Source organism: Siphateles boraxobius, unplaced genomic scaffold, assembly GCF_051911475.1.
Source record: "Siphateles boraxobius isolate OS27281-9 unplaced genomic scaffold, OSU_SipBor_1 37, whole genome shotgun sequence".
Taxonomy (NCBI): Eukaryota; Metazoa; Chordata; class Actinopteri; order Cypriniformes; family Leuciscidae; genus Siphateles; species Siphateles boraxobius.
In genome coordinates this window covers 390,471-416,510 of record NW_027508997.1, presented here as the reverse complement: position 1 = coordinate 416,510, position 26,040 = coordinate 390,471, and the positions used below count along the sequence as shown (strand labels likewise).

The 26,040-nt window shown below is 43.7% G+C and overlaps 1 long non-coding RNA gene and 1 pseudogene across 1 annotated transcript; both read left to right on the top strand.

Annotated features, from left to right (window-relative positions):
- The window catches only part of LOC143702931 (uncharacterized), a 42,644-nt pseudogene that overhangs the window by 4,441 nt on the left and 12,163 nt on the right, over positions 1–26,040 (top strand).
- LOC143702957 (uncharacterized) lies at positions 16,269–25,012 on the top strand. The gene is made up of 3 exons (XR_013190681.1): positions 16,269–16,377; positions 22,566–22,644; positions 24,882–25,012. It is a non-coding gene; the product is annotated as an uncharacterized LOC143702957 (long non-coding RNA).

Genomic DNA, 26,040 nt, shown 5'->3' with positions numbered 1-26,040 from the left:
GAAAATCAAAATATGATTATTTAAAATGATCAAAAATTATTATGATTATATTAACAATTATATGAAAAATATTGAAGATAAAACATTTGAAGGCAAATTCACAAGTGTGATGCATTAATTATATTGGTTTTATAGTAAATATCATATGTTTAACTTTGCTTATATATATATTTTTATGCAATATCACCCAGACATTAACTTTCCCATTAATAGCACATATTTGACCCCTTAAATTGATTTCCAGGGGCATTTTTTTTAACTATGTTCTAACCATTTTTTTTCTATCAATGCATTTACACTGCAATTACAACATCATAAATAATGTTATGAGATTAATTATTTAAATATAATCATTTTAATATAGAAAAAAATAGATGCTAAAAAATAATAAATAATATTTTTTTAATTATGAAATTAAAACCGCCAATAGGTGGCGCCAAATCAACGTCTTACTGTACGAGTCATAGAAGCATTCATTCAACGGATTCGTTCAAAGCGGCAGATTCATTCCGGAAATAAGCAACTAGGTCACACAGTCACAAAAACCCCGGCTTTACTCTTTTTCTGTGGCTTGTTTGAAACTACTGTCATTGGAGAAATAGAGCAAAAAAAAGAGAATATTTACAATATTACGTCTGAAATGTCACACCACAATATTCACTCTTTGTTTACTGGACTGTTGTATAAAATCAATATCACATTAGCAATCGTGCCAATAATCTGGGAATATTTTTTAATATCTTATGTTATAAATATAAAAATAACTCGTATAGGGACATTTTTTCCACATCTTGAATTTTGGGTGCATATTAATTATGCTCACATTGCCCCCCAACCCCCTTATAACATCTGACTCTGCTTCAAGAGAAACATAAAACACGACAAAACAATTTTCTATGCTGTTTTTCGTCATTGGAAAGAGCAACATATTTGGCTTTAAAGCATGATTTGACAGAAACTGTGGCAAATGTCTGCTAGATTTATGAACGTTATACAAAACATATGCCACCATTTATTACCATTTTGACAGCCTTAAGCTATATATGAAAACATAATATTTTATAAAGTGGCATGCTGTTTTAACCACTATTCTCTCTAGATTTAACGTTAGTCAAATTAACTATAACAAACAGGTTAAACAAACCATAGCTTAGGCTACTTTTAGACGTGGTGAATGAAGTTCGAGGTTGGGATCGTCGTATCCGATTTCCCTTGCCAGTTATTATGCGTAGAGCAAATCGTCTTGTATGAATATGGTCAATTTCTAGTGTTTATATCCAAAAAGAAACGATGCTGGGAGATGTTTTTGTATTTAGCGCGCTCACTGAGGTGTAGCCTATGGCTGCGTCCCAATTCGCCTACTTATACTACGACCTAAAAGTATGTAGGCTACTCTTTTTGTGAAGAAAAAGTACATACTTTTGAGTGTGTAGCAAAAGAGTAGGCAAGCTTTGGGACATACTACTTAGTCATCTTTAACGGACAGCTCTGTCTCGTGCGTCCAGCCACCGTAAACTGCCCCGTCAATCATCTTGTCACAGTTAAAATCCTCCATTCAATGTAATTTAATTTCCTACCGTTTCGGAGGAAATGTTGTGGCACCTTGCTCTGCAGCCGTGGGTCATTAATGCGGTGACTCTCCTCATGTGTTTGCAATTTGAATGTAATGATGCATTTAAAAGTTAATGGCTAAACGTAGGCCTATCTTTACAAAAGTTCACAAGCTGCTGAAGATGCAATATAATGTAGACAACATTGAATACATTTTTTTTCGTAATGTTATACTGATAATTACCCACTCAAACCCCTTTATCTAAACATTTCTACATAACCACGGACTCGCGCGTCCTCCATGTCTGTAGTTTTTTAACACCTTTCACTCGTGTTTGTAGTTCTAATCTAATCTAGTTGGGGCAGTCATGGCCTAATGGTAGCAGAGTTGGACTGGTGACCCAAAGGTTGCTGGTTCAATTCCAGTACCGGCAGGAATATGACTGAGGTGTCCTTGAGCAAGGCACCTAACCCCAATCGCTCCCCGGGCGCCACTCAAGGCTGCCCGCTGCTCCGGGTGTGTGTATCCACGTTTGCAGTGTGTGTGTTCACTACTCACTACTCTGCTCCTAATGTGTGTGCACTTACTTGGATGGGTTAAATGCAGAGGTCAAATTCCAAGTATGGGTTACCATACTTGGCCATCACGTGTCACTTTCACTTTTCACTTTCACTAATTTAATCCTCGTCCAACGCGCGATGGGTTGTGGGCAATATCAGCCGTTAGAGTGCGCATCGATCTGCACTTCGGATTCTGACCGGAAAAAATAGACCATCCGGGTATCTTTGGAACACTCATTTCAACATACTACGATTTGGGACATACTAATTCTAATTTCGAATACTATTTAGGACGGATAGTATGCGAATTGGGACGCAGCATATGTTTTTTCTGTGCTCTGTGCGTCACGCAATCGCAAGATCTGAAAAAGCCCATAGATTTACAAGCCCATAGATTTACCCACCCATAGACCCTCCCCTCGAAGAAATCTGGACAGGAGTTGTTGAAAGTAGACAAAAGAGACGGATTAAACACCAGGTGTAAATGAGATTGTGTCTCCCTCGTCTACTTCTGATCCGATCGACCAAAACCCATATTAATACCAGGTGCAAACAGGGCCTTAATGTTGTCGAATCTCAAGTTAAACCAACAAGGCAACGTCAAACATGCCGTTTGCAGCAAATGCTGATTTCATCCTTAAAATGACATTTCTATTATTCTATTTGTACAAACACAAAAATTAAAAGCAGAATTAAGTGGTCAAAGTTCTAACTAAAACTCTTCCATTTGTTGCTCTAGGCTGCAATGATACTGCCCAGGCAGACAATGGCTCCTTGTGGACTCGTCTAATAGCATTGGAGACAATTTTAAAGAAGTGAGGAAGTTTCTCCATGCTTTTGTAGACAGATTTAACCTTACACCTGACAAGGTGAGAGTGGGACTTGCCCAGTTTAGTGACAGAACATACCAAGAGTTCCTACTTGGTGACTATTTAGATAAGGAAGACCTGCACCCAAAGTTGGATGGTCTCATTTACCGTAGAGGAGGCACCAACACCGGTCAGGCCTTGACTTTCATCCGTGAGAATTACTTCAACCTGGCCAGAGAGAATATCCCTGGCATTGCCATAGTCATCACAGATGGGGAATCAACTGATGCTGTAGATGAACCTGCCCAGAGACTACAAAATATGGGAGTTGCCATCTTTGTCATCAGGGTGGGAAAAGGCAACATGGAAAAGTTGCGCTCCATTGCTAATGGACATTAAGAGTTGATGAACACATCAAGAGTTGTGAAGAGTTCTTATTCATTATTCAGTACAAAAAAGTGTGCTTTACTTTGGGCGTCCAGTCACAAGGTAAAATTTTACTTTGTATGCTTTCCCATTTGTGTTTATACTGTGGAATTGTTGAATGTAAAGATCCTTAAAAAGAATACAAACTGTTAGAAAGGCCATCAGCATATGCGCATGCGCTACTTTCAGTCAGCCATCAGCAGCCGAGAGAGTGTAAGATGCGAGCTGGACTGTGTGTGAAAGTAAGTGTGCGTCAATAAACTAATGTAAGTTGATTGTTTGCTGAGAATATGATATAATGGTTGTTAAGGACCTGTAAAGTCTTGATACAATGTCATCTGTTCATCAGTGATGTGTATTCATCGAAGATGAAGCCATTTATCGATAGCTGTCGAGCGCACGTGAATGTGCTGATTATGTTCGACATTAATCGCAATTTACAGTGTTTATAATGCACTCAGTGTTTGATATGTATGTATGTGTGACCATCGCATTACTAGCCTTTTGTTATTTCGAGTTTGAGAGCGCAATGTTTCTGATTATGTGCCTTTCATTTAGATTACCTCAGGATTAGTTTCGGTTTCGGATGTTTTTCTATTTCTCGCCACTGGGTGTCGGTGTTGTTTAATAATAATTATGTGTTGCTTGTATATTATTTCCTTTATTGATTCTAGCATTGAACTTGAGAGTTTCTTTATTTGAGATATATGTATGTTTATGGAAATTATTTCTGTGTGATGATAATCAAGACATATTGTTAATATATATCTTTATTTCTTTCCTTTGTAGACCACACACACCTATGTACATACACATCCACCTAGAAATCACCCTGTTAAGCAATACATCCTGTGTACCGCTGTGTTGTGAACAGTTAAGACTGGAACAATAAACCTCCTTTTGGATTGAACTGATCTGAATACAGTGTGTTCTGACCAACACCCCATTGAGGAAGTTAGATCCGAGCTATTGCCTAATACAGTCCACTTTTTGAAGCTCTACTATCGAATACAAACAAAACAAAAACTTTCCATGAATGTACACAGTAATATATACAGTATATGTATATATATATATATGTGTTTATATAAAAAAAAAAATCATGATTTATCACAACATTTTTTTATCTTTTCAAATCAACTTATATAACTTATGTGGTTCAGATAACATAATATTTTGAGTTTCTGTTTATTAAACCAAACTCCTTCATTGTATTAACTCAAATTTTTTATTTTAATAAACAACCAGGTTACTTCCTTTTTTTAAGTTAAACCAACAATATTTTTTACAGTGTATTTGCTTTGCTTTATATACAGTGTACATGCTTTGAGTCCCATCATACTGTTAATTTACTGTTCCATTCTCTTCAACTTTTTTGAAAAGATTTGCTGATATCTTCATACTGGTTGACAGTTCAGCATCTAAACAAGAGCAGCAAATAAGGAACTTCCTCTATAGACTGGTTAACCAGCTGGAGAATCTGATGATGGTGTCATCCAAGCATCCCGTAAAGTCAATAAAGATGTAGTGACGGTTTTTGCTGTTGGCTTAATCAAAGCTAATCCGTATGAGATGAAGAACATCTCTAGTCAACAGCACAGCTACAAGTTAGTAGGCAACATTCAACAAGTACAACAGAAACTTAAGTTTGCCATTGACACATGGGAAGACGCTACTGTCACAGAGGGTGAGTGCTTGCATAATCTTTTATTCTTCAATATAATTCATAGTGTTATTAAACTTATTCCCCCTTGAGTTTTAATTATGACTGGATTTAAAAAACTATTATGTATTACATAATCCAAAAGTAAAATTCTTGTCTTCTGACGGAGTGCAAGTTTGACGTGGTGGCAGATATCGCTTTTATTGTTGATCAGTCCAGCAGTATCAGATCCAAAAACTCCCAACTTGTGCGTGACTTTCTCGAGAGCACCATCGGAGGTCTCGACGTGGGCAAGGGAAAAATAAAGGTAGCTGTGATCCTGTATAGCGACTGTAATGAGTGTGGAGACTGAGTAGAATCCATCTGCAGCTTTTTTGAAGAAACGTCAAACAGGCAGGGGTCAAGAAACAGCAAAACAGGGAATTCAGAGAGCAACAACAGAGAGTAGTCAGGTAAGAGGCAGAAGATCAGGGCAGGCAGCAATAAACAATAATCCAAGTCAAGACAGGCAGCAAACAGGCAGTAGTGAGATAACAATCCAAGGTCTGCAAATAGATCAGCAAGATAGGGAAAAACGCTCCGTGATTACAGGCCGTGGCAATGCAATACTTCGCACTGAACTTCTGTTTGAGTGTGGCTTATATGGAGAGTCTGAATGAGGGGGCAGGTGTGTGCGCAATCAGTCCAGGTATGAAGCATTATGGGGATTAGAGTTCCAGGGTGAACTAGTATTCAGGTGAAGGCTCCCTCAGGTGGTGAAGAGGAGGCGGCGCGGGAGCCCGCTCTGTAACAGCGACTTCCCTCGAGCTGATGTGTACTTTAACACCTTTGATGATAAGGCTGACATCCTGCGCTACATCAGTAGCATAGCATATGGTCGTGGTAAAACATACACCGGAGCTGCTCTGAAATTTGCCAAAGAGCATGTGTTTACCAAAGCAAGAGGTAGCAGAAAAGATGAGTATGTTCAAAAGGTTGCTGTTGTTATCACCGATGGAAAGTCTACAGATGACGCGGCCAGCGCTGCAGCAGATTTACGGCGAACAGGCGTCACTGTATTTGTGCTTGGTATCAAAGACACAAAAGAGGATGAATTGAGAGATTGCATCCTACCCACCCACAAAGTTTGTGTTAAATGTGGAACGCTTTGATCAACTTAATTCACTTGCGAAGATTTTAACCAAAACTCTTTGCATTGAAATCACAGATGCCATCATACCTAAAATCTCACTTGGCGCAGTATCAAAAGGTCTGCACAATATTTTTTAACATTTTCTTTTTATTACCAGCACAATGTTCAACCTGTTTCAAAATTCCAATTTCATAATGAGATACTCTTTCACTACTTTGTAGAATGCCAGCAAACAGTCAAAGCTGACATATACTTCCTTGTGGATGAATCAGGAAGTATATCCTATGCAGACTTTGAAGATATGAAGAAATTCATAATTGAATGGCTTCATGTGTTTGAGATTGGGAGTGACAATGTGCGCATTGGGGTAGTGAAGTTTGCAAGCAGTGCAACCACAGTTCTGGCAGTGAAGAATCTCGTTATGAATGGAGGGGGCACCAGGACTGATCTGGGGTTAAAGGTGCAGTGTGTGACTTTTAGCGACATCAAGCGGTTCGGTTGCGAGTTTACACTAAGGGCTCAGCCCACCGCTCACCCCTCCCTTTCGAAGAAGCTACGGTGGCTAAAACGGGACAAACATCGTCGTCTGAGACGGCAGAGAATAGCCAGAGTAAACCAAGTTTCTGTACCACAGTCCATTATAAACCACATCATGGATAAAGTTTACAAAGCCATAGTCAGGTGAGGATCAAGGGTCTTAATACGTAATATAATAATAGTAATTAGTTGATTGTGTCACGAACGTAACCAGCACATTTCTCCCCACATAGCAAACCCATAATACAGCGAGTGAGAAGAACCACATGAAACTATGCAACTATATATTGTTTCTAACAGGGTAGTAAAAGTTTAGCTGGCTAATATGAGCTGTTACTGTGGCTGAGCTGGTTAAAGCGTTAAGCATTGTTTATGCTGGACGCGTCCGCATGAGCCCAAAGGTGCGTGCGGCAGAAATAACGTGATTGTAACAGCGCGCGCGCCTCTGCATCCCCTAGACACCATTTACTACACACAATAGGCTTTTTTTCTCCGATTTTGGAAACTCGATCGACTTAAAATGCTTCCCAGATCGACGGGTTGGTGATTCCTGTAACTGTTTTACGGTCAATGACAAGAGTACTAATCAGCTGTCTCACGAACGTAACCAGCACATTTATCCTCACATAGCAAAGCCATAACACAGCGAGGGAGAAGAACTAAGTTACATGAAACAATCCAACTACATATTTTACACCACTGACAAGGGAAAAGTCACTACTCACGGTGTTTATGGCTAGCTTCTAGCTTTCTGCGGCTTCTCTTTCAAGGTAGTGACGAAACGCGCTCTGTAACGCTGTTTGTTCGCTGTCGGCTACGGTAGAAACATGACGTCACAATATGTCGACCTTCATAGAAGGGGATTCCCGTAGATATAAATGCCTCATTCTAAGGTAATAAAAACATTACGGTTTATTAAGTAAGTTCTTTATACACCACTGAACACATAGTTATGGATGTCATATTGCATTTCTGTTAATAGATACTCACAATTTTTACACATTGCACCTTTAAGACAAATTATACCGCTATTCAAAGAAGCTGTTAGAACACGTGGTGAAAATGTTCGTGGGCTGCTGTTCGTAATCACAGATGGCGAATCAATAGGGACAGAAGAGTCAGTAGAAGTTCCTGCTAAAATACTGAGAACAGAACAGAAAGTCACATAAAATAGTTTATGCTATTGGTGTGAAAGTGCATCTGTGCCTGGACTCGAATTAATATCTGGCAGTTCACAAAGAACGTATTATGTCAAAAACTATGATTTTGTCAAGGATATTAAGAAAGACATCCTTACAGAAATATGTTACTTTGAAGGTAAGAAATTAAATTTATGGCATATGTTTATATGGTATGTTTGCACAGTTACTTGATTTGCACAATATGGTATGTTTGCATGGTTATTTGATTTGCTCAATTTTATTTTTAGATTTGTTATTTAATAATATAACCAATGCATGCAAATAAATGACTGCCAGTGTCTGATTGTTGTTTCAAGATTCTTTTCACAGAATGAGTGTTCACTTTATAAATTTCTTATTTTTAGGTTGTGAAGGTCTTTTTGCAGATGTTGTCTTCCTGATCGATGGATCAGAAAGTGTTAGCACTGAAGACTTTAAAAAATTGAAACAAATAATGGCGGTTGTGATAGAAAAGTTTTCAATTGGACCAGCCAAGGAGCGTGTTGCAGTTGTTCAGTATGGCACAAACACAAAAGAGGAGTTTTCCTTAGATACATTAGATGATAAAGCTAGATTATTACAGGAAATTAAAAACATTGAGCCGATGCATGGAAAAAGGTACACTGGAGAGGCACTTACAGAAGTATTTCAATCTTTTGACAAGTCTAAAGGAGGGCGCTCCAGTGCCATGAAGTTCTTGATAGTTCTTACAGATGGAGATAGTAGGGATGATGAAGCCCGACCTGCGAAAGTCCTAAGAGACAATTCCATCAACATTTATGCCATTGGTATGAGACATGCTAACAGATCTCAGATTCTTGCCATTGCTGGATCCCACGAAGGTGTGTTCTTTGAAGACCCAGTTGTTTCCCTGAAAGAATTAGGCAGTGAGGTTCTTCTCAAGATCTGTAACACAGGTATGTAAATAAAATTAACAAAAATGTGAGATTTTAAAAGAGATCACATTATGTCGGTAACCTCTTTTAGTTGATTAGTTTTGTGGTTTTTAGTCCATGTCTGTTGGCTTTGAGGGCATCTACTGCTAGTGTACTCTTAAAAGTGAAAACATTTACAACAAATAATCTTTCTTCATTAAATTGGACAAAACTACGGATGACTCATCTTACCCTCCATTTCCAAAGACCATCTGAATCTGACCGGCAAAAGCATGTGGACATGTATGGCTCATGACTGTTTTGCCAAAAGAGAAGGACCGTACAGTTTTAAAGGAATAGTTCACCAAAAATGAATTCTTTCAGTAATTACTCACCCTTATGCCGTTCCAAACTCGTAAGAATTTCTACGGAACACAAATAAAGATCTTTTTGATGAAGTCTGAGAGCTTTCTGTCCCTCCATAGATAGCCACTCAACTGGCACTTTTACTCTTTAAAAAGTTAATAAAGAGATCGGAAAACTAATCCATATGAATTGACCAGTTTAGTCCAACATTTTCTAAAGAGACACAATCAAATGATATATATCATTTGATAATCATTATATATCAATATGATAATCAGATTAAATGTAGGCTTTTATTCACATATAGACATTCATCAACTCACACATCGGTTGTGGTAAATGGAAGCTCAAGCATGTTCGCCTGACGTGCAAGAACCAATGAGGTTCATTCTCGTGTTACGCATCATGTTTGAGCTTCAACAAGAGGTTTGATCTTGTGCGTCAAGCAGATTCGGTTGAGCTTCCGTTAATGTTCGCTGATCACTGTTTATATGTGAATAAAAGCCTGAAGTAAATTCAATCTGTTCATCATATAAAGTGATAGAGTCTCTTCAGAAAATTTTGACCAAACCGCTCTATTCATATGGATTCGTTTTATTAGATTTATTTTTGAGTGAACTATGCCTATAATGTGTATATCTTCTAAAAGATTGTCAGCTTTTATGTGTATTATAGTAAAAACCAAAGCCAGAATGACTTCTTACATTATGATCATACATCTTTCTAGAATGCAAGACATCCGAACTGATTGACATAATCTTCCTTGTGGATGCCTCTGGTAATCCCAATAAAGATGGTTTCAAAGAAATTATCAACTTAATGTCATATGTGGTGGACAAATCTGTGGTTGGAGAAAAACGGGTACGATTTGGCGCCATCACCTACTCTAACAGCCCTCAGTCAGAGTTCACCCTGAAAAAGTACAACAGTAAGGCTGATATTCTGAGGGTTATCTCAAACCTCAAATCTTCAGGGGGAAGAAGAAACACGGCCCGGGCCCTTAACTACACACTCTCCTACTTTGACACAACTCATGGTGGACGTCGGGACAAGAATGTACCCCAAGTGCTATTTCTGATAACAGATGGCAAGGTTAATGATTTAAGTGGACTGGAAACTTGGCCTCAATCCCTGGCTAATTCAGAAGTCAACTTTTTTGCTATTGGTACTGAAGATGCAGATGAGGTCCAGCTAACGGAGATGGCAGGAGAGAATGGCTGAGTGCACTATGCAAACACCTACCAGGGTCTGCGTGGACTACAAAAAAATCACCCGAGAGCTTTGCAATCTTTCCAAACCAAGTAAATTTTATTTCTTATCCCCTTCTATCAGTGCTTGGGAATAACTAGCTAAAATGGCAATGCTACTAACTTAGCTACATTTATCAGTAGCTCAGCTGTTTTTAAAATTGTGTAGATTTTCTAATAACAAGCTTCCCTGTTATATTGATGTTCGCATACGGCGAAGGAGATTCTATTGAAGACTTTAATTAAAAAATTTAACTTAAAGTAAAAGATCAACTTAAAGTAAAAGATACAAGACCAGGAGCAGGGAGAAACAGAGGGCTTAAATAAATAGTGACCGTGACACTATGCCCCATATGATGCTTAATGTTTGTGTTTATTAGTTGCTGTCTCCTCCACAATTGCTTGTTCACATGTGGAGTCGCATCTTGTATGAGTCTCATACTACCTTCTGAGATACTTGTAGCTATATGCAGTACAAATGCAAGATCTGAAGTGACCAATTTTAAATAAACCCTACATCACAATGAGTAGCTTGCAGCTTGCCAGTCTAGTTTCAATGTTGTTTCCCCAACTTTGCGACCTATGCTTTTGTTTTTGTCTCTATTAATGTTGTTTGTCCTATTGTTTTCTTGTTTCTCTTTCTAGTTTGTGAGATGGAGAACTCAGACCTGTTTTTTTTAAATGACCAGGTGAAGCTAATCTGCAATCAGTTTTGCGTGCCCAGGCCAGATAAAGCAGCGCACTGTTGCTTTGGTTTGTGTGCACTGGGAGCTGACGCTACGGCAGACAGCAGCGCTGGCTCGAGTGTTTAAGCTTGATGTCTGTTTGAACATTGTGCGGGATCGGGTACTCACCAAAAAACTCTGAAGTGACAGCCGGAAAGCTTGAAGCTCTGCTGGTTGAGAAACGCTGAACTTTATGTTTGTTAGTTGCTGTATGTTTGAGATATTTACATTTACATCATTTACATTTACATTTATTAATTTAGCTGACGCTTTTATCCAAAGCGACTTACAATTGCTATATTTCAGAGGTCGCACGCCTCTGGAGCAACTAGGGGTTAAGTGTCTTGCTCAGGGACACATTGGTGTCTCACAGTGGATTCGAACCGGGGTCTCTCACACCAAAAGCATGTGCTTATCCACTGCGCCATCACCACCCCTGATGTTTAACAGCTGTTTAATATTTAACAGCTGTTTAAATCATATGGAATCTTGGTTTTAAACCCATTTGATATAAATAGAAATAAGTGTTTGACTATATCATTGTATATAGATTGGGAAATGGTTAATTAACTTGGGTTAATGATGTGTTTGTACTGCTGCTCGAGTAAAATTAAGTCATGTTAAACCTGCCAACTTATGCACTTTATTGGGTTTTCCTGTGATTAACACTGTATGTATGTTTGTCTTTAAAGGTTTTTTACCTACATGAATTCTAAATAAATGGATGGAAATAATTCACAAGGCCTAATCATTGAGTGGAATCCAGTTTATAACTTCAGTAGTGAGAACCTATCTCTTTCAAGTGTGGGGAAACGCACAGTCACACGAAAACGCTTGACAGTAAAAAAACGCAGCCAGGATTGGAGGACCTTGAAACTCATCTGGAGGCCTGGAAGAAGAAAGGTAAACTGCCATAGCGTCATCCCAAAGTGTGCATTATTATTCTGTTGTTCCAACCAGAGGGCATGGCGGAGACAAAGTCATTGGAGCAGCTTAAAGCTGAAAGAACCAGTGCAAAAAGACTCTTTTCTCGGCTCGCCAATTCTGTTTCTAGGACACATATGGACATGTGTGAGGAAGAGCTCAGAGAAAGCTTCAAAAATCTTTCATTACAAGCCATGAAAGTCATGGAAGCAAATGAGGATGTGGAGGCTGCTTTGATCGCAGAGGTTGAGGCTGAGCTGGATGCAGAGGACGTGCCAGCATTAAGTTCGCAACAAAAAGCTGACCTAGAGAAGACAGCAAGAGAATGTGACCAGAGATTGAAGAAGGGGAAAGATCTAATTTTGAAGACTCTCTGGGTTAGGTTTGGGGACCCCCAAATGTCCCTGGTTTTTCAAGTGGCAGAGGCGGAGTGTGACCGGGTCTTTTCTGTTCAACCTTGTGCGAACCTGGAAGCATATGACTTCATGCTGAGCCATCTGGGAGGATTGGTTAAAGTTGCAAGAGAAGTTCATATCCAGTGGAATCGTTGGGCACCTTCCGCTCAGCAAGAACACTTTAAAAGCCTTCTGAGAGAACTTGAGGTTTGTCTCCCAAAGCTGGTTTCCAGAAAGGCTGAATTTATTCAGGCAAAAATCGAGCAGGGTTCTGAGAGAGCTTTTACAGCCCATAGTTCTCCAAGGCCAGCCATCAAGTTGAAGCCTGCTTCCCTTCCCAAGTTTGCTGGAAGTAAACGTGAATCTCATCGCTGGAGGAAGGAGTGGGAAGCTCTTCAGAAGCAAGGCGAACCAACCGGATCAAAAGAGGTGAAGAAGTTTCAGCTGCTGGACAGTCTCGATGATAAAGTGGCTAGAGAGTTTCGACTTACAGCTTATAATACAACAGAAGAAATATTCCGTGTCCTGGAGAATCGTTTTGGGAATAGAGCTGCTATTGCCTTGGAAATTGTGGAAGAGTTGCAAGCAATGCCGCCAGTAAGAGGTCACCAAGCCAGGAAAATAGTGGAGCTGATTCAAATGATTGAAAAAGCCCTGTACGACCTAGGTGAGCTTGGAGACATCGGTGCCATGAAGAATCCCTTGGTGACAAAATCCATTGAGAGCAAACTCCCAGAGTCACTGGAGAAGGAATGGCTGGTTTATCTTGTTGATGAGAAAAATGCTGTTGCACCACAAACTCGTTTCGACAAGCTCCTTGAATTCCTCAAAACCCAGGAGGCAATATATGAGCAGCTGGAGCAGTTATGAGAAGATGAGCCCAGCAGGAAGGAGGCCAGGTCTGACTCAAGGCATGCCAGAACAAGAGCCACCAAATTGAGCAGTGACCCAGCAGGTTGTATTGTCTGTGGAGATAGCAGACACAAGAAGAAGCTGTATCTCTGCAAGAAATTTAGGACCCTGAAACCTTCAGAGAGAGAGAGAATGCGGTGAGGAGGCTTAGAGCATGCAAAAGATGTCTGGAAATCCATGATGGAGGCGCATACTGCAAAACCACTTACTTGTGCAGAAATGTGGAATGCAAAGACGAACAAACTCCTGAGCACCATTATTACCTGTGTCCATATGCTGAAACTAAAAGTACACCCCAGAGAAGAACAATACCTGGTTCGGTGGGAGGTGGAAAGTGCACAGAGTCTCAGGAGGAGTTCCTCTCCAAGCTGTTACCTGAGTTGGCTCAGCAATGTCGAGATGCATTCTGCAATTCAACATCCAGGACCTTCAACTCCGGGGCAAGTGAGCAGGGGCTTCTAATAGAAAGAGGTTTGCAAGAATTTCCAGTTATCATGATGCTACAAGAGGTAACGGCCAATGCTGGAAAAAAAGTTGGAACCTTGATTGACCTGGCCTCAGATACGAACTATAAGCTGCAAATGAATTAAACCTTCGAAGCGAAGACGTCACTCTGGTGGTCCATGGAGTCGGTGGCATGAAGGTATCAGTTGAAACCAAGCGATACCTGCTGAAGATCAGAGTTAGCACCCCCCGAGGCACTCTTAAGTCATACCAGTTAGTGTGCTATGGACTCGAAAGTATTGCAGAGATCCATCGGCATGTGACAGCCAAGAAGCTGCAAAGAATATTCCCTGACGTTCCACTGCATGAGCTGGTAAGACCCAAAGAAATCCAACTCCTGATAAGCCATAAGGAAGGACAGCTGGTTCCCCAGAAGATTCGTGCAGTTGGAGATCTTGTCCTCTGGGAGGGCCCACTGGGGAAAACTATTGGAGGTAGTCACCCTGACCTTTTTGAAGAGCTTGATGTAACTGCACATATGTCAAAGACTCATTTTGCACGCTCAATGAGGACTGCAGCAGTTAAGTACGAAGAATTCCCCTGTAAGAGTCCAGCTACTCGTCAGTCCCCCGTGCATCCTGCCGCTCAATCTAGCACTGCAACCCTCAAGCGAGACTTCCTGGAATGGTGGAAGTGGGACAGTATTGGAGCCGCTTGTGAGCCCAAGTGCGGTGGTTGCCGTTGCGGAAATTGCCAACCAGGGGGCAAAGAAATGACACTCGCTGAAGAAAGAGAGGCAGAAATGGTGAAAAATGGCTTAACATATGTGAGTGGAGATGAGCACTGTGAGGAACCACACTGGCATGCTAAATATCCATGGATAGAGGATCCAGTTTCCCTGCCAAACAATAGAAGAGCTGTTGAAGCAGCATTCCTCAGGACAGAAAAACAGCTGGCAAAGGAACCAAAATGGAAAGTTGCCTATGCAGCGCAAGTGCATGACATGGTCCATCGCAAAGCTGCAGTAAAGTTGTCAAATGAGGTGATTAAGAGCTGGACCGGGCCAGTGTGGTACATCAGTCACCTAATCGCTCCAAATCCTCACTCAGTCACAACCTCAGTGAGGCTCGTTTGGAACAGCAGCCAAAAGTTTAGAGGCTTGAGCTTGAATGACCTGCTGTTCAAAGGTCCCGACGTGCTCAACCCCATTCGTGCTGTCTTGTTGAGGTTTCAAGATGGAGTCTTTGCTGCCTTGGGCGACATACGGAAAATGTATAACTCTGTCTGGCTGGAAAACCGAGAAGTCCATCTGCACAGATTCCTCTGGCGTGATTCTGGAGGAGATGAAATTGAAGAATATGCTATAACGAGGGTAAATATTGGAGATAAACCAGCAGGCTGCATTGCTCAACTGGCCATGCGAGAGACCGCAAACTTACCCATATTCAGTCACCTCAAGGAAGAGCGACGTGTGCTGCAAGAAGATGCTTATGTCGACGACATCCTGATTTCCCACAACAGCATGGAACAACTGAAAGTCATTACGTCTAGAGTTGAGCAGATACTAAAAGCTGGCGGATTCCACATGAAGCCCTGGGTATACTCCGATCAAAGTGATAGGAAAGAGTCCAGAGATAAGGAGACTGAGCCACAGACTATGATCTTACCAAATCAGCTGACAGAAGATGACAATAAAGCCCTTGGCCTGGGTTACACGGAACAGGATGATAAGCTCCATGTCATTATTGCTCTAAACTTCTCAAAAAAGTAGAAAAAGATGAGACTTGGCCAAGATTTGTCAAAGGAGGAAGTGAGATCACTAGCGCCAAATCCACTCACCAGAAGAGAACTTCTAAGTCAAGTCTCAGGGCTGTATGATCCACTAGGCTTGGTGGCTCCTGCAAAGCAAAAAGGTGCAATTCTGGTGCGAAAAGCCTTTCAAGAGGCAAAAGTAACTTATGGCGTAACCGAGAATACCTGGGATGCAGCTTTGTCGGAAGGGCTTCGGGAGGATGCAATCAAGCTTCTGGAAGAGTATGCTGAGCTGGGACAAGTAAGATTTGTCAGACCCCTCACACCCCCAGGCGCCGCCGCTGAACCCTTTGTCGTCACCTTCTCTGATGGCAGTGAACATGCGTATGGAGCAGTGTTGTATCTGCGTTGGAGCTGCAGTCAAGGCATTACCGTGAGGTTCGTTGAATCCAAGGCCAAACTGACCCCCGTTGACCATAAGGGCGATGCCGTAAAAGCGGAGGTGTGTGGAGCTGTCTTTGCTGCCCGGTTAAAAAAATACTTCCAAAGGCATTGCAGGATCCAAATTTAGAAGTGGTACCATCTTGTTGACAGCCAGACCATCTTAGGAGCAATACAGCGTGAAGTTATGGCTACCAAACCTTCTTTGCGAATCGAATTGGAGAAATTCAAAGCAGCACTAACGTCCAGGATTGGTGGTGGGTTCCAACTGCTATTGGGATTGACAATGAGGTAAAAAGAACTGAGCTGCGTGAGATAGCTGGTTCACCTGAACGGGTCCTCATTGAGACTTTCGATACTCTACAACTGAAGACAACCACAAGGAAAGTGTTAGATTCCCTCTGTAAAAAAGAAGTGCCAGATATTCCCACACATGGTAAGCAAATAGTTTGTATACTATAATTGATTATTATTATTATTATTATTATTATTATATACTAAATATTTTACATATCAGCACTGTTTCTAAACTTGATGAGCTGCTGCTTGTTTCCAAATATGACCATTAAAATGCTGCTTTATGAGGGAGCTCAATAAGTTTTGAATCAGAGCAATATTTATAGGGTTAGTAATTTTCAAAAATGAAAATTCTGTCATTATTTACACACCCTCAAGTCATTCCAAATCCGTAAGACATTCGTTTGTCTTCGGAAAACAAATGAAGATATTTTTGATGAACTCTGACAGTCTACACAACTAGCACTTTCAAAACCCAGAAAGGTAGTTGTGATGTAGCTCAGGGTTCGTGTGTGGGTGATGGAAGGAGACTCGGGGTCGGCAAGTAGTGGAGCTCGTGCACTTTATTAAAGATCCTCTTTGCACAGCGCTTTCTTGCGCTCTCAAAATTAACTCAAAACAAAACACTCAATTTTCACATGTAAGGCAATACTCTTCCCGCTGACTACAGCTTCTCAGATCACCAACGAGGCAGCACTCTTTCCACTGTTCACAGCTTCATAAACATTTCGTCCCGATCGTCAGCGTGCACGAGCTTCCAGTCTCTCTCTCTCCACCGTTATCAGCACAGCCCGCTTATATGCGGTCTCCTCACGCCAATTACTGAAATCACAAACAGGTGTTCATCATTTGAACTTGACCCACTTACTCACCGCTCGGCTCCGCCCTCGCTCTCCCGCTACAGACTCCGCTGAACCACGCCCCCCTCGCCACATACCCCCACCGCCCGTCTCAGGCCGGGGAGCCGTCCGGCCTGCAGCCTCCCCCCCCCCCCCCCCCCCCGGGAGAGGAAGTCGGCCACAGCCATCTGTGCACCCGGCCTGTGGATCACCTTGAATTTAAAAGGCTGTAAAGCTAGATACCAACGGGTGATCCGCGCGTTGGTATCTTTCATGCGGTGGAGCCACTGCAGAGGAGCGTGGTCCGAACAGAGGGTGAACTCTCGCCCCAGGAGATAATAGCGGAGAGTGAGGACGGCCCATTTGATGGCAAGGGCTTCTTTCTCAATGGTGCTGTACATAGTCTCTCTCTTTGAGAGCTTACGACTGATGTACAGCACCGGCCGTTCCTCACCCTCCATCTCCTGGGACAAGACGGCTCCCAGCCCCCTGTCCGACGCGTCAGTCTGCAGGGAAAAAGGGAGAGAAAAGTTAGGAGCCTGTAATAGCGGCCCGCCACACAGGGCAGCCTTTATCTGGGTGAAAGCCTGCTGACACTGCTCCGTCCACTGGACGGTATCTGGTGCCTCCTTTTTAGTTAGATCAGTCAGCGGGCTAGCAAGGTCCGAATAATTAGGTACAAACCTTCTGTAATATCCTGCTAGCCCCAGGAACTGTCTAACCTCCTTTTTGGTCTTAGGTCTTGGACAGGTCGCAACTGCTGCCGTCTTATCAATTTGGGGACGCACCTGCCCATGACCCAAGTGAAAGCCCAGATACCTGACTTCCACGCGGCCAATCGCACACTTCTTTGGGTTGGCCGTGAGCCCCGCCTCTCGCAGCGTCCTGAGGATAGCTCGCAAGTGCTGCATATGCCGCTGCCAGTCATTACTATAGATGATAATATCATCCAAGTACGCCACGGCATATGCAGCATGCGGCCGGAGGATTCTATCCATCAGGCGCTGAAAGGTGGGAGGTGCCCCGAACAAGCCGAAAGGAAGGGTGACAAATTGGTGTAATCCAAACGGCGTCGTGAAAGCGGTTTTTTCTTTAGTCATTGGAGTCAAGGGGATCTGCCAATAACCCTTTGTTAAATCCAGTGTCGAGTAAAATCGAGCCGTGCCGAGCCGATCAAGCAATTCGTCCACCCGTGGCATTGGATATGCATCGAACTTCGATACAGCATTCACCTTACGATAATCCACACAGAACCGCACTGAGCCGTCAGTTTTAGGCACTAAAACTATCGGGCTCGCCCAGTCACTGTTGGATTCTTCTATTACTCCCATATCCAGCATAGCCTCTAATTCAGCCTGAACTACTTTCTTTTTATGCTCAGGCAATCTATATGGCCGGCTGCGTACCACCACACCCGGTTCGGTCTCAACATGGTGCTGTATGAGGTTTGTTCGACCAGGGAGGGGCGAGAACACATCAGCAAACTCTGTTTGTAAGTTTCGAATGTCAGCGATCTGGGACGGTGAGAGGTGATCTCCGCAAATGGCCAGAGCGGAGGATTGAGACTTTAAATTCGCCTCTGGCCCGAGATCCTCCTCCCCACTCACTACCGTCGCCAGCATCGCTGACTCCGCCTCATTCCACTTTTTTAACAGGTTGAGGTGGTAAATCTGATGTGCTCCGTCCCTATCTGACCGAAGGACCTCATAGTTGAGATCCCCGACTCGCCGTGTGACCACAAACGGTCCTTGCCACTTGGCGAGTAATTTAGAGCTGGATGTGGGAAGCAATACAAGCACTTTATCTCCCGGTGCAAATTTACGTAGTTTAGCCCCCCTGTTGTACAGCCGACTTTGTTTGTCCTGGGCCTGTAACAAATTCTCCATAGAGAGCCGCCCCAACGTGTGGAGTTTTGTTCTCAGGTCCAGGACGTATTGAATTTCGTTTTTGCTATCCGAAGGTCCGTCCTCCCAAGCTTCCCTAAGTACATCCAGCACCCCGCGGGGCTGGCGACCAAAGAGCAGCTCGAAAGGGGAAAACCCCGTGGAGGCTTGGGGGACCTCGCGTACAGCGAACAAGAGGGGTTCTAACCACTTATCCCAATTTTTGGCGTCTTCCTGTACGAACTTACGAATCATGGCCTTCAACGTGCGATTAAATCGTTCTACCAAGCCGTCCGTTTGTGGGTGATAGACGCTGGTACGAATCGATTTAATACCCAATAATTCGTACAGTTCGCGAATTGTGCGTGACATAAACGCCGTGCCCTGATCGGTGAGAATCTCTTTCGGGATTCCCACCCGGGAGATTAATTGAAACAGTGCACTCGCAACACTTTTAGCGGAAATGTTGCGAAGCGGCACTGCTTCGGGGTATCGCGTTGCATAAATCACCAGAACTAATGCAAAGCGATGCCCCCGTGCGGATCGTTCTAACGGCCTGATGAGGTCCATGGCAATTCTCTCAAAGGGGACCTCTATTAATGGAAGGGGGCACAAAGGTGCTTTTCGGTTGGCTGGTGGATTCACCAACTGACATTCACGACAAGACGCGCACCACCTGCGCACATTCTCGTGAATGCCTGGCCAGAAAAATCGGGTCATTAGACGATTCAGTGTAGCTGCTTGCCCTAAATGCCCAGCCATCGGATTACAGTGAGCCGTCTGAAAAAGCATTTCCCGGCGGCTCTTTGGAACTAACAACTGAGTTGTATCTTGTTTTGTCTGGGTATCCTGGGTCACCCGATACAACTTATCTTTTATCACGGCAAAATAAGGATACAAGAGCGGTTGGTCTGGGTGGACAGGCTGTCCGTCGATCACGCGGACCTGATCAAACGCATTTTTAAGCGTATCATCTCGGGACTGTTCCAGAGGAAAATCATCGCGTTCAAAAAGGATTTCCCTTTCTGAAGCGCTCCGTTCCTCTGAGACAGACCCCGAGGGTCCCGGCACAGCCTCTCCAACCTGAATCACCGCTCTCTTCTCCTGCCTTCTTTTAATTCCAGAAACACCCGTACATAAATAAGCCAATAATGTTTTAAACCCCGGCCAATTGGTTCCCAAAATCAACGGGTGCTGGAGGTGCTGGTTAACTGCCACCTCTACACTATGCTTTTTCCCCCGAAATTGGATAGTGACTGGCACTAAGGGGTAACCCACCACCTCACCGTGCACACACCGCACCTTAACCACGCGGCTCCTATCCAATGCCACTGGATGAATCAAACTTTGATGGATGGAGGTCTGGTTACAACCTGAATCCACCAAAGCTTGATAGGTACCCCCCTTTACACTTACTGGTATCTGGTACAACCCAGCTTGATCGGGGGCAACCTGTGGCGCGTCGGGGACCCTGACCAGCGTTCCGACCTCCATCACCGGGCACCTATCCATGAAGTGCCCAGGGTCCCCGCAACGCCAGCAGGCCAGCCCAGGCCTCCCCGCCATCCCAGTGGCGGGAAGTGGGTCAGGTGATTGACGTGAGAAGACCGCAGGGGCCGGGGTTGGCGGACCGCCAACCATCGATGGGGTTCCCCGGGGCGGCGCACGTGGGGCAGGGGCCGGATCAGCTGCAGGGCTGGTCCTCCAGCGGGGCGCCGGGCGTGGTGGAAAGCCACCTCGGGACCTGGGAGCAGGGACAGGGCGAGAGAGAGAGGGAGAAGGGAGAGAGAGAGAGAGAGATGTCGGTAGGGGTTCGCCGACCCCTGGGCACGCCACCAGCTGGTCCTCTGCCAATTGGATGGCCTGGTCCAGCGACGTCGGGCGGTGGCACTGGACCCACTGTGCGGTCTTCTTTGGCAGACGGGCAATGAACTGTTCCAGTACCACCACCTCGATGACTCCATCGACGTCGCGGGCCTCGGCCATCAGCCATCTGCGGCACGCGTCCCGGAGCTGTTGCGCAAAGATAAAGGGCCGGCCGGATTCCCCGAACTCCATGGAGCGGAACTGCTGACGACTCTGCTCCGGGGACCGGCCGACCCGCTGAAGAATGGCGCGTTTCAGGTCTTCATAGACCAGGAGGTTGCGGACTGGCAGCTGCTGGGCGGCGATCTGCGCTTCGCCCGAGAGCAGCGGGATCAGACGCATGGGCCAGTCCGCGGGCGGCCAGCACCCGGCCTCGGCCGACTTCTCAAAGAGGTCCAGGAACGCCTCCGGGTCATCCTGGGGACCCATCTTGTGGAGGGGAAGGGCCGTGGCCGGGCTCGACGAAGTAGACGCCCGAGCTTCCCGGTCTAGCCAGCTCCGGAACTGCTCGCGGTCCTCATGCTGGGTCTGGAGGAGTGCCTCGAAACGGCGCTGTTGCTGATCCTCCATCTTCAGCAGAGCCTCCTGGTGTTGTTGGTGGAGTCCCGCGAGCGCGTGGATGATGTCCGCAAATGGCGATGACAGAGCGGTTCTGGCGGCGGCCTCTCCTTCCATCCCGGGTTTCGGCACCAGTGTGATGTAGCTCAGGGTTCGTGTGTGGGTGATGGAAGGAGACTCGGGGTCGGCAAGTAGTGGAGCTCGTGCACTTTATTAAAGATCCTCTTTGCACAGCGCTTTCTTGCGCTCTCAAAATTAACTCAAAACAAAACACTCAATTTTCACATGTAAGGCAATACTCTTCCCGCTGACTACAGCTTCTCAGATCACCAACGAGGCAGCACTCTTTCCACTGTTCACAGCTTCATAAACATTTCGTCCCGATCGTCAGCGTGCACGAGCTTCCAGTCTCTCTCTCTCCACCGTTATCAGCACAGCCCGCTTATATGCGGTCTCCTCACGCCAATTACTGAAATCACAAACAGGTGTTCGTCATTTGAACTTGACCCACTTACTCACCGCTCGGCTCCGCCCTCGCTCTCCCGCTACAGACTCCGCTGAACCACGCCCCCCTCGCCACAGTAGTAGATACATAATTAAAGTAATCCACGTGACTCTAGTGGTTTAATCTCAGTTTTATGAAGCGACGCAAGAGCAGGCGTTGTTACATGAACGCATTTTGGACATTAGTAAATAATAAAAAATAATAAAAAAGACACTTGAAAGTGTCAGTTGGAGGGATGGAAAGCTCTTAGATTTCATAATTTCTGTTCTGAAGATTAACATAAGTCTTACGGGTTTGGAACGACATGAGGGTCCGTAATTGATGACAGAATTTTCACATTTGGGTCACATGATGAGAAATCAAATTTTGCAATGAAGCATAAAATTAACTTTCAGAACGCAAAGACCCAAGTCCAAAAAGACTTGTTCTAATCTTCCACAGCTTTACTGTGTACATTGAACACATAACCATGCACATTTACATGTCAACAATGCCATATCTTCTATTTTATCTTGTTTTAACTGATTAACTGATTACAAATTCAAATATGGTTGGGAAATCAGATTCAGTATTTTGATCATTCAGATCCATATTGGACACCTAGATCATATTAAATATTTATTGCTCATTTAAGACAACCTGAGACAATGGAATTTAATTGTATGTTTGTGTCTAGGTTTTAATAATCTTCATAGATGGGTTGGATGATAGCATTCAGCGTTTATTGGAGAGTTCAGAAAGACTTAAACGAAGTGGTAAGTAGCAAAATATCCCAGCATTCACTTTTTAGAACTGCTTTACAGCAGAATTGAATTCTGTTTTCATCATTGATCATTATTTAACTGTTTATCACAGTAAAGCTGCTTTTGAGACAATTGGTATGGTATAAAGCGCTATATAAATAAAGGTGAATTGATTTGACTACACATTTATCTTTTAACAACACTATGAAAGTGAATAGCACATACAACCAGCGCCGCCGCTCCCACCACGCGCATCACGCGCTGTGCGTAGGGCACCAAGTGCTGAGGGGGGCACCAAAATAGCCTAATGAAAAATCAATCATCATATCATAGTCATAATAATTATAGTGCCGATATTATTTCATTATAGAAATATTATTAGGCACTTTTTAGGGATGTATATAACAAGACAGGCGGAACAAGAGTATTTAATTGCTCTAGAAAGTAACGATGGTGCCGCCGCCGCCTCAGTGTTCCGTTGGATTGCGCGTTAAAAAGTTAAAGTTAAACCGGCAAAAATAAACGTTTTTTTTTTTCCCGGGGGCGGGGGGCACCATAAAGGAATTATGCTTAGGGCACCAAAATGTCTAGCAGCGGTACTGCATACAACCATAGATCTATGGGTACAATATGCATCACATGACTAAACATGCATCATCAGTTTACACAGTTCACACTACAACACTAAGGCTTTCTTCAAAGTGGATAAATTTGAAAACAGTTTTAAAGTAACACCAGGAAACTTTTGCTCTCGGGGTCCCCCTACAGTTGGGAAACAGTATTGTCCTCTACTACTGTCGTAAACTCTGTCATCGTGCATTTGTTGACAACCATGATAGCCCTGAACACTGTAGGCGGAGGTCGCATGCAGGTGTTCTGCTTGCATCGCATGTGAAATGTCTTCATCCCAGGTACAGTGGCATATATTTCAGCATGTCATATGAATATAATTTCATGGGTTTTATTTTTTTTCTAACGACAAATGATCGCGATGATCACGTTTACAAGCCAGTGTCATTATAGTAGCCTAGTCTATTGGTTACCGTTTTACTGAATCTATATGATACTTCAATGCAATGTTTGAGTGGTAGATAATAACCATATATCGTCAATATTAGAATATCAAGCTACCATAAATCTGCAAATTTTACAAATCGATTTGCATTATAGCTTGAGGCAAGACAAATAATCATTACCTGATTCATGAAGATAAACGGAGGATAAGATGGCATCCGTAACAGTCAGGCAGACAAAAAAACACCCCAGACTACGGGGTGTCATTGGTTGTTGCGTTAAATGTTACCCAGATACAATAGTGCTATTTTCTGATTGGCTAACAACACCAGACGAACAACACCAGAGGAGACACGCTTGAATTCATGCCTGTTCCACAGTCAGAGCGCCGCGGCCAGAGTTTTGGGCGCTTTGGCATATTAAATATATTACAAATAGTTTTTCAGCGTGAGAAATACAATGTGTGGCGGGAGAGCGTGACAAAAGCCCGAAATGAGTGACTGTCACGCTCAATGCGTGACACTTGACAGCCCTGCGATTTTAAGGAAGTGGTGGTGGAAGTGACGTATATGCCGTAAAGCAGTCGAGTTTTGTAGCTCTCTTTGTTCGCCGGTTACTACCCGAAACCCGAAGTTTAAAAGTACGATTAAAAACGCTACAGACCCCGTCAGGCTATGGCAGACGTGTCATTCAAGCTATTGTTAGTCGATGTACCATCACAAGAGACTTGGAACTATATTATGAAGGTTGAAAAGTTACCTGGTGTTACTTTAAAGTCTTTAAAAACTTCTCTCTGTGGATGGAAGGCCAAAGCATAGAGGAAAAGATGCGTTTTCCAATTTATCCAGATTAATGTGGATATACAGTAGCCTTTATCACTGTATCATAAAAATCTGGGCCATTGTACAGTAAAGTATTTTAACACAGATCCAACCATTCCTACACTGGAGAGATTCCTTTGTCCTTTGTTCAGCTTATTGCAGAACTTTAATTAATTTGTAAGAGGATATAGTTACCCCTCCCTCTCCATCTGCAAATCTGAGGTTTCATATTGATTTTGTTTTGTTTGATTTGGAAGCATGCCTTTTATCTTATTAGTAGTCTTGCATAGTCCTCATGTTTTTTTTGGAGGACTTTTTCCCCATTTTACAAAGTCAAAGTGAATTGAAGTCAAGTTTAGAGACTGTGACCCTGAACTTGAACTATTTCAAAGCTATTTCTGATGTGTAAACTAGGGGTGAGCACACTGCTGATTGTGTCTTTGGAGGGAAAAATGGATGTTGACCAGCTGGAATTTGGCAGAGGTTTCGGCTACTTGCAGCCACTCACCATCAACATGCTGAACTTAGGCAATGCTCTTATGAAACAAATTATAAGTATGAAAATAATGCTTAACGGTCCCATATTATGCAAAATTCACTTTTGCATGCTGTTTGGACATAAATGTGTGTTGGCAGTGTGTCTACACAACCACCCAATAGTGATAAAAATTCACTCACTCCTTTTTTATTAATCCCCATAAATCATCAGTGTCTCCCAACGACCTGTTTTCAGAATGCTGTTTTAGTGACGTCACTAAGTACAAGCCCCGCCCACGAGTGTTGACAGACACTGTTGAAATTGTGGGTGATTTGAGACCGCGAAGGCTACACATATGCATCCTTTCCTGTGTATGGGATATTTTTCGAACGAAGGACTCAGTCGTTGGTTGAAATTCTGAGGATCCTCGACATTGGAACAGTTCTTCGACGGATGTCGATGACTTAGCATCCTCGAAATAACGGCTTCTGTATTTCTGTATACATAATTTTGTATTCATTGTCAACGCAGTGCAGCAGCTAGCAGACCTAGAGCAGGCCATCTCGCGTGCTCATTGGCTGCCCTGCAGGCAACTGCTGCAGCCTACCAGTGAGCCCGGCGTGACGTCACGCCCAATGAAGGGCGCCTGCGCCTTCATAGCGTCACAGCTCGCCAGAATGGGCGTGGGTTAGCGTATAAAAGTAGGGGCTGTAGGCTGACTACCCTGGTTTTTCGTCTCTTCAGCGAGCTCTTCACATCGCTGGATCTGAGAGAAGCCACCGCCGCCGTCAAACAAGCAAAACAGCCAGCTTAGGACAGCGCTGAGGAAGCCGGCCGTCTTCGCCACCTTCAGCCATCCGTGCGAGCTACGCTATCCGGCGACATATCCTTTTATCTCTGTATTCTGTGTTCTATACTTCCTAAAAGAGCAGCGAGACATCTTTTTCAAGATGTCTCGCTCTTCCTATGGCTCGTGCAGAGCCGTTCAGCGTTGGAGACCGCCCATCTGCGCTATCTGCCAGGGGCCAGGAACACGCAGCCTCGCGCTCTCGACGTCGCATCATCTGTGTCACATGTAGGTCCCGTGCCCACTAC